At 34.5% G+C, this 17,090-nt stretch overlaps 1 protein-coding gene across 2 annotated transcripts in view; it reads left to right on the top strand.

Annotated features, from left to right (window-relative positions):
• The first annotated feature begins 469 nt into the window (after positions 1–469).
• The window catches only part of CNTN5 (contactin 5), a 1,288,935-nt gene continuing 1,272,314 nt past the window's right edge, over positions 470–17,090 (top strand). For both annotated transcript variants that reach the window (XM_072726266.1, XM_072726270.1), the window contains exon 1: positions 470–755. The gene's annotated coding sequence lies outside the window, so the exon portion shown is untranslated. The remainder of the gene's footprint in view (positions 756–17,090) is intronic.

A 17,090-nucleotide genomic window follows, 5' to 3' on the forward strand; every position in this document is an offset into this window, starting at 1 on the left:
GCGGGGGCGGGGGGCGGGGGGCTCCCTCCCGGGCGGGGCCCGCACCCGCCCGCACCCGCCCGCACCCGCCCGCACCCGCCCGCAGCCCCGCCTGGGGCCGCGGAGCAGAAGAGCGGGGGCAGGGGAAAGCCGCCGCCTCGCAGCGCGGAGGGAAACGCCGGGCCAGTGAGGCGCCTGGAGCGACGCGGGGCCCTCTGGGCGCGGACGGACCTGTCCGCCCGGGGACGCGCTGAACCGGCCCTTGGCGGGAGGCAGCGAGGCGCGGGGCGCGGGGGCGGGACGCGCGGGGAGGGCGGGGCGCAGCCGGGCAGGGGCGCGGGGAGGGCGCGGGGAGGGAGGGCGCGAGGGGGCGCTCCGCGGCGGAGGAGGGGGGAGGAGGAGGAGGGAGGGGGAGGAGGAGGAGGGAGGGGGAGGAGGGGGAGGACCCTCGAGCCCCACGCGGCAGCCCGAGCCGGCGCCGCGCCTGCCTCGCAGCAGCACCGGGCTCGGAGAGGGCGCGCCTCGCTGCGAGCCGGCGGCGGCCGAAGTGCGGGTGAGGCTCGGGCGCTAGGATGAGTCCCCTGGGTCGCGCCTCCGGGGGGCAGCAGGGCAGGCCGGAGCGTCGCTCCTGAAGGAGCCCGAAGCCCGCAGTCCCCTTCTCCACAGGCGCAGTCGGGCTGGAGGAACCGCGGGGCGCGCACCGTGCGGACGGACGGGCCGGAGGAGGGGAGCCAGGGCCCGGGCGGCGCGGAGCGGGGCCGGGCGCGGGCCGCACGGTAAGTGGCGCGGTGCGGGGCGCGGTGCGGGGCGCGGTGCGGGGCGCGGTGCGGGGCGCGGTGCGGGGCGCGGTGCTGCCCTGGCCCTGCGCCCGCTGCCCAGGCGCTGGCCGCTTCCGACCCGTCGGCTTCTGCAGAGCCGCCTTTCCTTTGCCACGTTGCCAGAATTTAACAACCGTAACGTACAGCTTTTTCCATCTTCTCTTTTCTTTTCTTTCCTTTTTCCCCCCTTTTCTTTCTTTTTTGTAACATGCATTTTTTTTTCCTCTGCTGGGATTCTGTGTCAGAAAAGTTGAAGCGAGAGTAAATCTCAGCTTGTGTGTATCCGTAATGTCAGCCAAAAGCAGAGTAAAGGGCGCGGTGCCGCCCGCCAGGCGAGGGTACGACCCGGCCCGGCCCGGCCCGGCCCGGCCCGCACCGCGGAGCCCGAGCGCCCAGGACGCGCCTCGCGACCCAGCCCGGCCCGGGAGCGTCGGGCAGCGCATCGGGCAGCGCACCGGGCAGCGCAGTGACTGGTTAAGATTCCGGGGGACGTTCCGTAAGCGGAGTTCCAGGAACTTCCAGAGACCAAGAGAAACAGTACTTTGGATTACGCTGAGATGTTTTCTGAATGTTTTGTAGGAATGTGATTGATTTCGTTTAGAGAATATAAAACTGTTCAGACATCCTTACTGAGTTTTTTATTGAAAAACGAAAGAGACTGTTAATTTGCATGAATATGAACATGGTGGAAAATAAGCTGAGAATTACTCTGATCATCTCAAACATCTCAAAATTTTTTGTTTAAATAATTTTATTTTTGGAACACAAAGATCCACTAAGTATTTTTGAATTACTTTATTTTAAACTCCTATAACCTCTTTAGCATGAAAAATACAATACATTGTGGTACTTTAAATGCAGATTGGGAAGCAAAAACTTTTAAACTGTCATATGCAAAATGCCTTACCTTATTCTATCCATCTGTTTTTTTTTTAATTGAAAAGATGAAATAATTTAGAGATACTGTACTCCCAACTCGATTCTCACTTTTAACTGTGGAAAGGAGGGTGAAAAAAGTAGAAGTTCATTAGGATACTAGCATTAAAAAAAGCCACAGATAAATAAACAGTCCATCAAATTTAAAAATTAATGAAAGTATAATTTATTGCTATTGAACTGTAACAGAACTACAGAAATACAACTGTCATAGCAAGCTTAAAGGAGTTCATCATGATTAATATTGTGACCCTAAACATAAAAGAATTAGTAATGACTAGGTCATTATTTTTTTCAAAGGGCCTATAGTCAATTTTAAGCAACTTACAAATATGCTCTTGCATATTTTCCTGCTTCGTACTAAGCTTATTGTAAGTTGTATGTGGACCAGTATATTGAGTCTCAGTATATAACTTGACACCTATATTTCCTCTGACTCAAGTGGAAAAGCAAACAAACTCCAAAACAATATGACTGTAAGAGTATGTGACATGAAGCAAATGCTTAAAAAAATACAGATATCACTTACAAAGAGCAACTGAGTCTAGTGAGGAAACACAAGCACAGAATGCAAACTTAAAAGTTAAATTAAGGAAGTGTGACATAAATAATGAAACAGAATTTGAAAAATAACTTGAGTGTGGTGAGATGATAGTAAAGCATATTTGAAATATGCAAATATTTGAAAATCAGTGAAATATTTTTACAATAAAAGTATTTTTTTTTTTTTGCAGGGGTTAGCCAAGACTTTAAATTGTTCTGAAGTTTAAAACTTCTGAAAACTAAGAAATGAGAAAAACTGCTAATTTTATTTTTTTGTTTGATTATATATACAATTGAGTAAGAAGTTAGAATTCTCAAAGTTAGAAAAATAATATTTACCCTGATAGATTAACTAAATCCCAGACTTTGTCTATAAACTGTGAGGCACATGTTACACCACAGTATATTTAGAAATAGATGTGGGAAAGTACAATTGTGGTATTTGTTAAATGGATTGCGGAAATACCTTAATATTTCCCTGCCAAAGCAATCCTTCAACCATGAGGTCGCCTGAAATCTTTATTAGGTTAGCAAGATTAACTAAAATTGAATAATGAACCTACACATAGGCTATGTTTATTTAACAAAATGATTAAAAATTAGTTGCTTGACACGTTTACTTCAGTTTTATGGGTCAAATTAAGTAAAGCTGTTTATTAAAATGTTTATTAAAATGGCTAATATCTATTTCTTTAAGTGCATTTTTTAATTTAACAGTTTAGAAAAAAACTTAACTCCTTTAGGTTAGAGGTTAGAGTATGGTTTACTTTCAAAACTGATTTAGTGATAAGGACCAGAGAGTGTCAGTTAAGGGTAGTGGGCTCTCCAGATAAAAGTAATGGGATGATGCACTGGCCGAGTCATTTTGGAATCTCTTTCTTCTAGAGAAAACAAAAGGTGTATTTTTTTGCGAATTTAGAAAAAACAAAAAACAAAGAAACTTTCCTAGATGGCTATAATAGTATAGCGATGATTTGACTACATTTAAATTCCACTGACTAAAACAAGTTCTATAGCAACATTTAGTGATCCCCATTCATCAAAAATTAATTTAGGATTTAATGAGGCCAAGATGTTTAAAATGTGATTTGCTACCACACATATTTTGATAAACTATATAGTCTTCAAACTACGTATTTTCTTAAAATTTTACTTAGAGGTTGGGAATTTATCTTAAACAGGTCCATATATTTATATAATTGGTGTCTTAAAACTCTGACTTTAAGATCTCAGATTTATTTAACTCCTTTTACATACAATAAGAGATGTGTGTATTTCTGACAAGATATTGGATTAGTGCTGTAAGGCTGTGCTAATATGTCACATGAACTTCTTAGCACTTATAGCAGGGATGAGGCTGGTCGGAAGCCCAAAGCAATAGAATCTTTGCAGAGGTCTATTTTCTGAGCATTTGTAATCAATAATTCTACATTAGAGATTGGTGCATTTTAAAAAGTAATGAAGCCTATAAAACTCCTTAATATAATATTTAGGTTTAAAAACTATTGTGAACCATGTATGTCTCATCTCTCTAACTATACCCAATTAATTTGTCCTTTTATGATTTTCTGATATTCAAATGTGTAAATGTTAGAAGGGTTCTGATAAACAGAATAAATCAGTTGATATCTTTTCCAGACACTTGAACGATCTTTTAGTTATTTTCATTAAGAATGAATACAACAAATTTAATAGTATCTCATTGATATAGTGTATAAGAGAGAAATTTTTAAATTGTTTTATTGTATATATTTACTTTTTAGAAGATGGTTTTATAATTAAATTCTTTCATCAAAGTCATTTGGCAGTATCAAAACATACCCCATGAATTTGGTAAAAGACCATGTATTTAACTTCATTTATGTTTGATCTATTACAAATATATGTATAAGCCAACTATAGAGCATTTTCATACAAATCAATCCTTTAAATTAAGACACAGGTCTTTAATTTCACATTCCAGAGTATTAGACATTGTATTTTTGACATTATAGCCTTCTTAAACATCAGCTCATATGACTTAAAATTATGGAAGCTCCTCTTTTTAGTTTTTCAGGGAAATGGAAGGCCAGCAATAGAGCATAAAGCAATCCTGGAAAATAAATCAAAGTTTTATCTTTTAGGGACATCAAAAAATCAATGAATCCACAATTTCTTAATGTAATATAAAATTGCGTGAAAATCATCATTCTCAAGAAATTTTAGAAAGTATGTTCTTTTCCCATGAGTTTCTTAAGCTGGAATTCCTTGTGATCATTATCATTTTTAAATAATTCCAAAAGTGTTACATTGGATGCATTTGACAACTCGGGTGTAAAATTGATTTTTTTTTTTTTGTCTGGTCTTCTCAGTGATTCCTTAAAAATCCTTAGTGACCTAAAAAACTTGCTTCCTTGTAGATACCACTTTTATTTATTTTTAGTAAGTGGATTTCTCTTAAAAGATCCAGCAGGACTTGCACATTTTTTTCTTACATCAATTATGGTTCTAAGTATTTCCTTTATTTGTATAAATGAAAAAAAATGTTGAGATCATGATAGAAAATAAAATACTAATATACTTGTATGAGCTATCCTGAAAGCATACCTTTATAGTTTGTGTCTTTACTCTAAAAAAATATGGACACGCTTAAGGATTAAAGTAACAGATTGAACATTATCCAAAATTTAAACAATTGTCTATCTGGGCAATGAGGGAAATACAAGTATTTTGTTTATGAGCGTTCCAAAACTCTCTTTTTTGACCTTTGCGTAGGAAAGTGTAATTATATACGTAAACATTGTATGGGGCTGGGACAGGAATCTGCTTCTTATTGTCATTCTTATAGCAGTTAAATGCTCATGAAGATGATTTCATCCTCCATTGTGATCAATAGCAACTATAGCATAGGGAGCTTAGCAAGAGAAATTACGTTAATCACTTAGGTGATGAAAGGTGTATTAAAATTTTCTTCTTATCATAATATTGGCAGAAACATTCACCGTGAACCTAAAAAACTAAGGAGTTCTTACTAAGAGAGATAGTATAACAGGATAATTACAGTTTTAATGTGTTTGGAGCTTAGACATTTTAAAATGTATTTTCAGAAAGATTTCATTAGTTTCAGGAGTTTGTATTTATGAGAAAACTAGTGGAGAAATGTTTTATTTATTTGGTGAAAAAATTATTTGTAAGTACATAAAATTTCATCTTATTTTCTAAAATATTTAATTCCTTATTTAAAAGCATTAAAGAACTTTCCTGAAGCTGAACCAAATATAATATAAACCAAATATAAATATTTTAATTCTCCTAGGTTCTCTCATTTCAACTTTATATAAAAATTCACTTTTCAGTTATATTTACTGAAATACTGTTGTAATTTATAGTCTCAGAAATGGCAGTTACATGAAATCCCTGGTGAATAAGATGAATACTAATTAGAAAACAAAGGTGAAAGACAGTAGGAATTTAACAATGACTTCTTGTCTTCTAGAAATACATTTTTATTTAATTAGCATTTCATGGTCATTATTATGAAATTGTTTCCTGTGCACCTAAATGAATTTAAGGATTCACAAATGTTTCTGAGATTATTAGAAAAGCTCTCATATTGAACTTCGTTAGATTTTTGTGCTCTGACTTATTGTGTTATTTTGGAAGCTTTCCTCTTCATATTCTTTTCTAAAAGATGTAGACTAATCTCATCTCTCATATTCAAAAATTCATAAAACAATTTGTTAGTGATCATTATTTTTTTCTAATTTTTAGTACATTTAATGACAGGAACTTCATAAGTCATATCATTTGTAACAGATTTGAAACGTTAAGCTTCATCCTTCAATTTAATACTCTTTCTCATTCAGTGCTGGTGTTCTATTGGCAGTACGTGAGTTAGGGAATGAGCTTCTAATGCTAAGATAACCATCTCATTAAAAATAACCACAGACCTCATGAGTCATGGATGATATAAATTATCAGGACAACTAGGAAAAAGTGACAGAAAAATATCATTTAGTGTTGGAAGGAGCCATACAGAGTTCATATTTTCACATATTATCACAGAGAGTAATAAACAGAGATATAAAGAGATGAAATGACCTGTTCAACATTACCTTTAATGCAGAAGATAGAATTAGAGCCCTCCTCTTAAATTTCTGAGTCAGAGTTTTTCTAGTTTATATTTTTTTTTTTGCTATGGAAATCTTAATTATTTTTATATCTATTAAATCAATATTAGGACATCATATATATAATTTCCTTGTTACCGTTGAGGACCTGTAAAACATTTTCTTTTAAGATTAGAAAATTTAAAATTGAAATATGTTAACTCACAGGAGACAGCTGTACTCACAGTCTCTTACCCAAGAACTGAGTATCTAGACAACATAATTGCCGGATATAAACTTTTTCATAATGAACTTAGTGTGCATTCAACAGTTAAATTAAATAGGAGATTTTCGACAGTTTCAGTTAGGAAGCCCAAGGACTCAAGTAAGAAAAGAAACGAAGGGGGATCCATGGGTGGCTCAGCAGTTTAGTACCTGCCTTCGGCCCAGGGCCTGATCCTGGAGTCCTGGGATCGAGTCCCAGATCAGGCTCTCTGCGTGGAGCCTGCGTCTCCCTCTGCCTTTCTCTCTCTCTCTCTCTCTCTCTCTCTCTGTGTGTGTCTCTCATGAATAAATAAATAAAATCTTTAAAAAAAAGAAATGAAAATGACTTTTCCACTATATATTTATAAAGTACTGTCCTTTTTATTTTTTTTTAAAGATTTTATTTATTTATTCATGAGAGACACACACAGAGAGAGACAGGCAGAGGGAGACGCAGGCTCCACGCAGGGAGCCTGATGTGGGACTCGATTCCGGGATTCCAGGATCACAACCTGGGCCGAAGTCAGGCACTAAACTGCTGAGCCATCCAGGGATCCCCAGTTCTGTCCTTTTTTTACTATTACTATTTTGGTTAATATTTTTTTTCTCCTGGACTGGCAGGTTTTTTGGGTTTTTCGTCTTTGCTTTTTTAGTAATACATGATTAATGGGACAGTAAGGTGAAATAGTCAATGAGGAATGTGTGTGAGAAAATGTTCCTTTATATTGGCAAGTTTGGATAAAATTTAAATCGTGGACTTCCTTAAGATAATAATGATTGGGAAAATTTAATAAAATACAAAGCTAAAAATGAGTCTCTAGAAATAGATACTATTTTTCTGAGTTTTAGAATTCAAATATCAACTTTTATAAAAACTCTAGTTTTAGTATTGTAATACTAAAAGAAGTTAATACAGAACAAATCTGAGTCTGTAATAGTATGTAGTTTATCATTGTGCCTGAACCAAAGTTCATCCATGCTTAATTTTAATAATGTGATTTAATTATTTAGAGAATTAAGTCTGGGAAGGAACTTAGTTTTCACTCCAATATGTACTGTAAGATATAAGCTTTAAGTTTTCTGTCTACCAAAATACTCTATTTTTGTATAAAGCACAATGCTGTCCTAATTGTGGAAAGCAATATTGATGTATAGACCATGAGCTAAAAAATTTCTCTGGTAGAACTGAACATAAACTATGAAATGAGCATAGTGCAATTCAAGTGGAAAGGCAGTTACACATTGCTGGGTTTCTGATACAGCATTATCTCTCAAACCTATCATTGTTACATATGACAACAGATTTTTTTGTGTGTGTCCATATGAGCTGACTTCATATTTTAAGACTCTTGTTTCCTTCAAATACTGAATATCTAACAAGTATAGTGAAGATGAACTAAAAGACATTCTCTAAGTCCAATGAATAAGTGGTCCTTAATATTCTTTGAATTTTTACTTTTTTTTGGATATTTACTTACCTTTACCTTTGAATTCTTCAGTATTTAAAAAAAAAACAATAACTTTAATGAGAAGGAGTGGTTATTTAAGATTTAAGTTAAATGATCCAGAATTGATTTTATGAAAATACACCAGATTAACTGTGTTTAAAAAGTTATGACTGTATTTGTTTTTCATTTTTAAAATAGTCTTGTTAGTACATTAACTCAATGAGTTGCATTAATAAAAAGTCATTTCTTTACATTTAAAGCCATTTCTACATTATTTCATGCACTCAAATGGTCTAGTGTGTGCATTTGTAGTTAAGTAAAAATTAAAGGGGGATAAATAGTTTATAAGCTGGTGGAGGAAATAAGCACATAGGGTGAGTGTAATTCAATGTGAAATGTGCAGTGATGGAGTTATATACAGCTAAGATGCAAATGCTCAAAATGTTCTCCTTTTAGAGACTGCTGTTAGTTTTTGGCTACCGAGTCTTTCCAGCTTGGAGTATTTCACGCTAGCCTTGGCTCTCGGATTGCTGCATTTACTTCCTACTGCATAAGTTATTTTGAAGTAACTTTGATTCCAAGACTCACCCAACCACTTTAAATGAATGCTGTGTTTTTCTACATCTCATTACAGTGCTAACTTTAGCATCTTAGAACCATCTAGTGTCTCTGATGATACAGTTAAGTCTGAGGTAAAATGAATGTGGTTTGCTTCGAATCTATGAAAAGATACCTTTCTTAGATGTGATTATAAATAAGCTTGATTTCCTTCAGTTAGTAAGTATAGGATATTGATGGTGCTGTAAAGCTTATTTTATGGGGTTAGGTTAACTGCAAAGCTAATGCAGCTTTACTTACACAGCCCCTTCCAGATAGTAATAATAGCACCAGAGCAGAAATAAACATGTTTTTAAACAATATTTTGCTACAATAAAATATCTAATATAGATAGGGCAGTATGGATTAGAGGATTTGGTATTTGAATTTTAGGGTTCAGTCATAGCTCTGCAACTTGTTAGATGTTTAATTTTAGAAGAGTTACTTCAGCTTGCTTTACATGCAATACTAGGATAATTGTCATGAAGTTGTGATAATATTAATATATATGAAAAATAATCTACTTTTCAATTATGCAAATGAAAGTGTTAGAAAAAACAAAAACACAAGTCTAGGAAGAAAATTTGTTTTCAACTTCAATATGCAAGATATTATATGATACAAGCTTTAAGCTATCTGTCTACCAAAATATTTTTATATGAGATACAGTGCTGTACTAACAGTGAAAAGCTGTAACATTAAGATCTACAGACTATGGGCACTTAAAGATTATTCTGTGTATCTTCTCTTTTATTAAATAATTTACTTAGAAAGGCATTTCTTACAAAATTAGTATACACAGTACCACTTACTTTTGGCAATTCAAATGATGTGAGAGCTTTGATCTCAGACAACAGAGACTTGGAAAATTGTCAGTCCAGATACAACTTGATAAGAAACTTAAGAAAGTGTACTAGGAACCATAATTATTGATATTTTGGTCTCACATTCTGAAGACATGGGAGGAACAGAAATAGTCATTCTAGGGGCGGATTAAACTGATTCCCCTAGAAATGAGATGAAATGAGACGTACTAAGACTTGAAGGAAGTTTCAATTATGGGTTGGCAAAGAATCTTTTCAGTTGGTGGGAAGAGAGGCAGAAACAAGATAGATGTGTAGAAGGAAGTATGAAAATTAATTAATGCAAAATAAAACCCATTTTGTAATGCAAAGAGAGAAGTTTAAATATATCAAATAAGATGTAAAGGATTCTAAGAGACAGATGAAGGATTGGGATTTTGTTCAAAAACAATATGATAATTAGTTCATTTCAAGATTAAATGGCATTTAAGATGAAGGTCAGCCCAAGTTTTACCCCTAACTGTGACCTGGGAAATTCAGTGCCTCAGTGCATTCATCTCTCAAGCAAGACACTTAAAATCAATAAATGTAAAGGATTTTCCGGGGGGTTTTAATACACTGTAATTCAATGACCATGTGCATTACGGGATTTTGATAAAGGGAAAAATTGAAAGAAACAGAATTGTTGGTGTTGACAGATAAATTTAGCATAGATTCCACCAAACACAGATAATGAGACAGATCTCATTCATAGCATCTAGGGAGGCCATGGAAAGAGCATGGACTTGTTACTACTACCCAGATTTCATCCTGACTCAACAGCTTCCCCGTATATCCAAAACCCTTTCCAAACTTCTGTTTCTTTATTTGTAAAATAGTAATATTAATTACTAATTAATTAATATTAATTACTATTTTACAGATTTTTTTTTGTAAGAAGGAAATAAAACTGTAGATTTAGGAGTCAAAATTATTTCCTTCATATCTTTAGGTACAGTTGTTTACATTTTTTAATGCTCAGGTTCAAGAAATATTTGAAGAGAGAAAAGTCATTTGAACTTTTTATAAATACACATAGGTACAATCAGTCTAATTTTCCAAATATGGGGAAAATCACTTATTTTATTGGCAGAAGCTTGTGTATTTGATGATAATAAGATATTTTCTTTTCTTTTCATGGTCTTATTTTCCTTGCACATATTTAAAGAGGTTTATTGTTTTGGATCTTTTTATTATATTGTGTTTTGCTTTGTCTGACGGGGGAAGTCTGTGATGTCCTTATACAGAATTATTTAGAACATTAATTATATTTTGGTAGGACAGGAGATGTTCAGCTATTGTTTGAATACCATGTGATTTCAAAATGATACAGATATATTCATTTGAAAATAGTAAGTTCCTCTGATTATTTTCTCCTTTCACTTTTATTGTATGTTTTGTTACTTAAAAAATAATTTTATGAATGTGGCTCACGATGCAAATATTATGCCTAACAACACAAACTCATCAAAACAACTAGAAACTACAGTCTTTTAAATTGTGAATTGTCAGTAGATTTTACAGCTAACATAAAAAGATTTCATTTCAGTTTGCAAACATTTTACAGGCTTTTTTTTACAAGTGATATTTAGATATAATATTTTGGCTTGGTTTCTGTGACAATAAAAGTAAACATGTTTTCGGATTAATATGATGAATTATGTGCTACTTAAAATTTATATATATATATATATATATATATATATATAATTTGTGCATATATATATATGCTTTGTATATGTACAGCTAATCAAAATCTTCCTCAATGGGCAGACCGGGTGGCTCAGTGGTTTAGGGCTGCCTTCAGCCCAGGGCCTGATCCCGGAGACCAGGGATAGAGTCCCATGTCAGGCTCCCTGCAGGGAGCCTGCTTCTCCCTCTGCCTGTGTCTCTGCCTCTCTCTCTCTCTCTGTGTCTCTCATGAATAAATAAATAAAATCTTAAAAAAAAATCTTCCTCAAATATTTACTGATTATATTACTATTGCAGAGAATTTAATACAGTAAAGAAAATTGAAAGAAACAAGTCTCATAAAAAATAGTCTTTTTCAAAACAAATGTGGTAAGACTATACTGGTTGTTGAGGAAAAAAGGAAGGTTGAGAAAGCCACAAAGCTGACAGGAGAGGGAGCTGACAGAAAGGGATTTTACACTGTTCTATAAGGAAGTGTTTAAATAAGTATTCATATCATGAGATACTTAAATAAATGAACAGGGTTGCTATTTCATCTGAAACAAAGGTGTCTATTTATCTTTTCTGCATGTGTTTGTCTTAGAAGATAATAGGCTTTAGATATAAATGCATGGTTGATTTTACCAGATTGAATATTGAAATGACATTTATTCAAAAATATATAGTTGCCTTGATAAATATTAATTTAGGAGAGAGAAATGGTAGTGTTTTCATTCTCATTACTTCTCTTCTTTAGATATCCTGCATGAAATATCTTCTACATACGAGAACTTCAATAGATATTTTAAAGTTAAGAAACTATTTTGAGGCACCTGGGGGGCTCAGTCAGTTATGTGTCTGACTCTTGGTTTCACCTCAGGTCATGATCTCTGTTGTGGGATGGAGCTGCAGAGTACTCAGTGCAGTGTCTACTTCAGATTCTCTCTCCCTTTCCCTCCCACCCATGCTCTTGCTCTCCATCTCTCAAATAAATAAATAAAATCTAAAATAAATAAATAAATAAATAAATAAATAAATAAATAAATAAATAAATAAATAAACAAACAAACAAAAAAACTATCTTGATTTATTTTCAGATTAACTACCTTTTGTAAATATAATCTCTGTTTGGTTAAGTGTTTGTCTTTAATGTTTAGGCAAATGGTCTGAGTTCAGTTTCTTTTTTTATATAAAGAAATTACTTTATTATTAGTTTCTTTAGGCCTTTTATTTCAAACACATTAGGATAATTCAAGTTTTCTCATGAAGAAAAAAAAAACTCAAATAACAAATGTATATGGCTGTCTAGTTTTTTTTTTCCCCTAGGTTAAAATAATACATTGTTTTAAGGAGTAATTTAAAGAAGAATTTTTTTTTTGTAGAGGAATAACTTTAATAACAAAAGATAATTGTAATTTTCTTCCCAACCCTTGATTGGTAAAGAATGGGATGCTAAGAATTACTTTTAAGGTAATCTGAGATACTTTTTGTGAGATTATGAATGATCTGCTCTGTTGGAATTTTGTCAGCCTGATAACCGCATGACAAAACAGCTAGCACAAGTCAGAGTTTCGATCGAATGATTACTGTTGTCATCATCTGTTTTTTTATCCTGACACTGAATTGACAATGAGCAGTATAAAAATAGCTTAATGAAAGCTGAATATCTGCCCTAAAATTTCTTCTAGTTTTACCCTTCACAAGTAGCCATCATCAACAGGCTTTTATACATGCATCCTTGTAGAAAATGTATCTTTTGGGATGCCTGGGTGGCTCAGCAGTTTGAGCATCTGCCTTAGGCTCATCCAGGATTGAACCCGCATCAGGCTTCCTGCATGGAGCCTGCTTCTCTCTCTGCCATGTCTCTGCCTCTCCTTAGGTCTCTTATGAATAAATAAGTAAAATCTTAAAAAATAAAATGTATCTTTTTTTCTTAAAATAATTTTGGGTGTCTACATAATAATTCAAAAATGTATATAAATTTTGAATACTAGAGGGGATCCTTGGGTGGCTCAGAGATTTAGCACCTGCCTTCGGCCCATGGCATGATCCTGGAGTCCCGGGATTGAGTCCCACATAAAGTTCCATGCATGGAGCCTGCTTCTCCCTCTGCCTCTATCTCTGCCTCTGTCTCTCTGTCTCTGTGTGTCTCATGAATAAATAAATAAAATCTTTAAAAAATTTTTTTGAACACTAGACTATTTAATGGTAAAGATAAAGCAATTTATATAAATAATTCTTTCCTTAATTTTTTTCAATTAATTTTTATATGCAAGGAAAAATGTGAAATAAAAAATTCTTATATATGGATTTTTACAGAAGTATAAGTATATCTAGAAGTAAAATTGAGAAGGTCATTGAGAATGTGCATTTAAAATTTTGGTTTTACTGCCAAATTCCTCTCCACAGTGATGGTTCTAGTTAGCACTTTCACCAACAATGTTTTTAGAATGCCTATCACTCCATATTTGGAATATTCTCATGTTTATAAAATAGTTCTTAATCTTAAATTACTACCTAGCCCCAATTTAACTCTATTGAGTTGTTTTTTTTTTCTTACTCTCTTTACATACTAACTGAAACCTAGAAAGAAGTGGCAACAGAAGTCAGTTAAAAAATGATTTGAGGCATTGCTCAATTTTCTAGGAAATAAAATTGCACCTTGTGAAAAGTGAAAGATATTTGTGTAAATAACAGTATTTCCTCTCTCCTCCACCACATGCAAAAGATCGGATGGAGGTATGAGAAAGAGAAGACAGTTCTATTTGGGTAGAGCGGAAAAAGGCTTCAAGCAAGAAAAAGTTCTGGATAAATGAACCTTCTCATATTCAAACCAGCCTTCTAAATCTTACCCAGCAGTGGTTCAGGGCATCTTTCACTATAAGAACGTCTCCAGATTGTTGTTTTTGTTCCTTTTTGAATTATTTTACAGCTAATTTTAAGATAATGAAAAGGAAAACTTTATGATGGAAGATGATGTACCATACATTATGTCTGAATTTCACCATTGAGTCAAATCACAAATAGGACTAAGTAAAATGTCCCATCTATAACTAAAATCAATTATAAACTTAATTCTTGGTTGTAGTTATCATATAAAATTCTATCTCAATTCCACAAATTAATAACTAGCTAAAATTTCATGGTTTTCTAACCAGATACCAAAGTTGGTATAAGAATAAATAATTAATTGAAAGCTGAAAAGACATTTCCTGTATCTTTTCAATATATATATTTTAAACTGTCTTAGATAACTCTTTTGGGGTCTAGTTTAAAATAATAATGTGGGATGTAAGAAACAAAACAAATGAATAAAGGCAAAAGAGAGAGAGAGAGGCAAACCAAGAAACAGCCTCTTAACTACAAAAAAAAAAAAAAACTGATGGTTACCAGAGGGGAGATGAATGGGGGATGGGTGAAGGGTGATGGGGTTTAAAGTGTGCACCTGTTGTGGAAGTGTTATATTAAGTCACTATACTCTGTGTCTGAAACTAATATTACACTCTGTGCTAAGTAACTGGAACTTAAACAAAAACTTAAAAAATAATAAAAAATAAAATTACCATGTTCTTAAAATATTAGTTTAAAAATAATTATTTTTCCCATTCTGGTATATCTTTTTGGTAGCTAGATTAAAAATATAGTTTGTAAATTCAATGTCATAAGGTCATTAAAATATTAGTAATAAAAATGACTAGTAAATAGGCTTTAGGAGAATAAAAGGAAAGAAAGAAAATCTGAAGAAGTCCAACAAGCTAAAGGCATTTACAAGCTTTTCAGATCATTAACTACATTTAAGTCGAGATATGCTATTATCTCCTTTATTCCTTGTGTTTCTTTCTTCTTTATCCTAAGACGCCATTCTCTGGACAACTTTCTTCCAAACAAGAAGTTTGTGTCACCAATAGGAAATACTATTGAACTTCATAAAGGCTTCAATTCTTATTTTTTCCATCACTAAATAAACTCAGAAAGGCCAAGTTGCTGTTCATCATATTCTATCTGCCTCAACAGAAAACACTAAAAGTAAAAATCAAATGGAAGACCAAGAAATCTTTATTGTAATTAGGGAAAAAAAGAATTTACAGCTGTCAAACACAAAAACACTGGCTAGAATCACAAAAATTCCAATGGAATTGGAAATTCCATCTTCTCATCTCTGAGATTTTACAGAATGGTGGGCAGTTGCTCAATAAGAGAAAGGGTGAGTTAATGTATACACTTGCTGCTGAACACTAAATCCAAAAGCAGAAAAGAAACCAATTGTTAAATTAGCTTCTGTGGTCCTTGAGGTGAGAAATAGATGGCCTGAAGGAATCAGCAGTACTCACCAAATCTTTAAAAGGAATATTTATTTCATGGCATCCCTAAACTTCTATGAAAAAGGAGATTTTTATATTAAAACCATATGTAGCATTTTAGAGTATCAGGAAAAAAACAAGTACATTTCATGTACTCATTATAATTTGTTCAACAATTTGACACAATGCGTTTTTTAGGATGGCACTGGGGTGGGGGATTTATCCTCTATTTGGTTTCACAGTTTCAAAAGGCACAAAACCAATTTGATAAAAAAAAATAGTAGGTATTTGCTCAGCAGTAGAAGGATGGGGATTTGGAAACTGGGCTACCATTACTAAGGCACAATTTAGGGAAAATTACTGGAAAAAAAGGTGAAGGTACAACACAAATATATGTATATTTTGAGAGAAAAATAAGAAATTGTAATTTGATAAGTAGCACCAAAACCATTTTGTTTCTATATTTATATGCTTTTTTAAAATTTCAAGGACTGTGAAAACTCTCAAAAATTGAATGCAGAAGAAATTACTAGACTTTGAAAACACTCCTGCTTATCATGAAAATAATTATATACATTTTATTGGATATAAAATATTGTACTTGCCTGATTAATTAGCATAACCTGATATTTAGATATTTAGATAATATTTAGTGTCATTATTCTAGGCTTTATATTTAGCAATTAACTGCACTTCTTTCCACATAGCTTACATTTTAAAAACCTGAAGCTCTAAAAATTCAAAGAAAAAATATTAAGAGGTCATTTAAAAATAAAAGTAAAAGTAAAAGTGAGTACAATTCTTTTCAGCCTGGGTATATTTGCAATTTATTAGATGCAAGGCAATTCGACGTATGTGTAGAACAAGCATAGTTTTACATATTAGTAATAATATATCAACTTCACTCTAAAGATGGATCAAAGTCTCACAATATTCTTTCTTCTTTCTTTCTTTTTCTTTCTTTCTTTCTTTCTTTCTTTCTTTCTTTCTTTCTTTCTTTCTTTCTCTTTCTTTTCTTCTTTCTTTCTTTCTTTCTTTCTTTCTTTCTTTCTTTCTTTCTTTCTTTCTTTCTTTCTTTCTTCTTCCTCTTTCTTCTTTCTCTTTCTTTCTTTCAAGTGGGGGAGAGAGAGAGAGAGAGAGCAGGAGCAAGAGAAGGGGCAGAAGGGAAAAGCAGACTCCTTGGGGAGCAGGGAGCCTAGCACAGGGTTGGATCCCAGGACCCCGGGATCATGACCTGAGCTGAAGGCAGATGCTTAACTGACTGAACCATCCAAGCACCCCACAATATCCATTATTTAAATGGTTTTGTTGATCCATATATAGAGATATCGTTCGTATATGCATTCAACTACCTTTTATGGTAAAAAAAAAAAGAGCTATGACAAATCTGAAGTATTTAGTGTAAACATTTCTTTAGTCACAATTTGAGAGCTTGTTATAAATTAAAACAAACTGCAAAATGTAATTAATGCCCTTCTATATAACATTGTGATAATAATAATAGCAATTTAAGAGAAACTGACCCAAATCTAAAAAGAGAAAAAAAATGTAACTTTGTTTTAACTTGAATTACTCTTCTCAAATCTAAAACTCTACTCATTTC

This window comes from Vulpes vulpes, chromosome 11, assembly GCF_048418805.1.
Source record: "Vulpes vulpes isolate BD-2025 chromosome 11, VulVul3, whole genome shotgun sequence".
NCBI classification, from domain to species: domain Eukaryota; kingdom Metazoa; phylum Chordata; class Mammalia; order Carnivora; family Canidae; genus Vulpes; species Vulpes vulpes.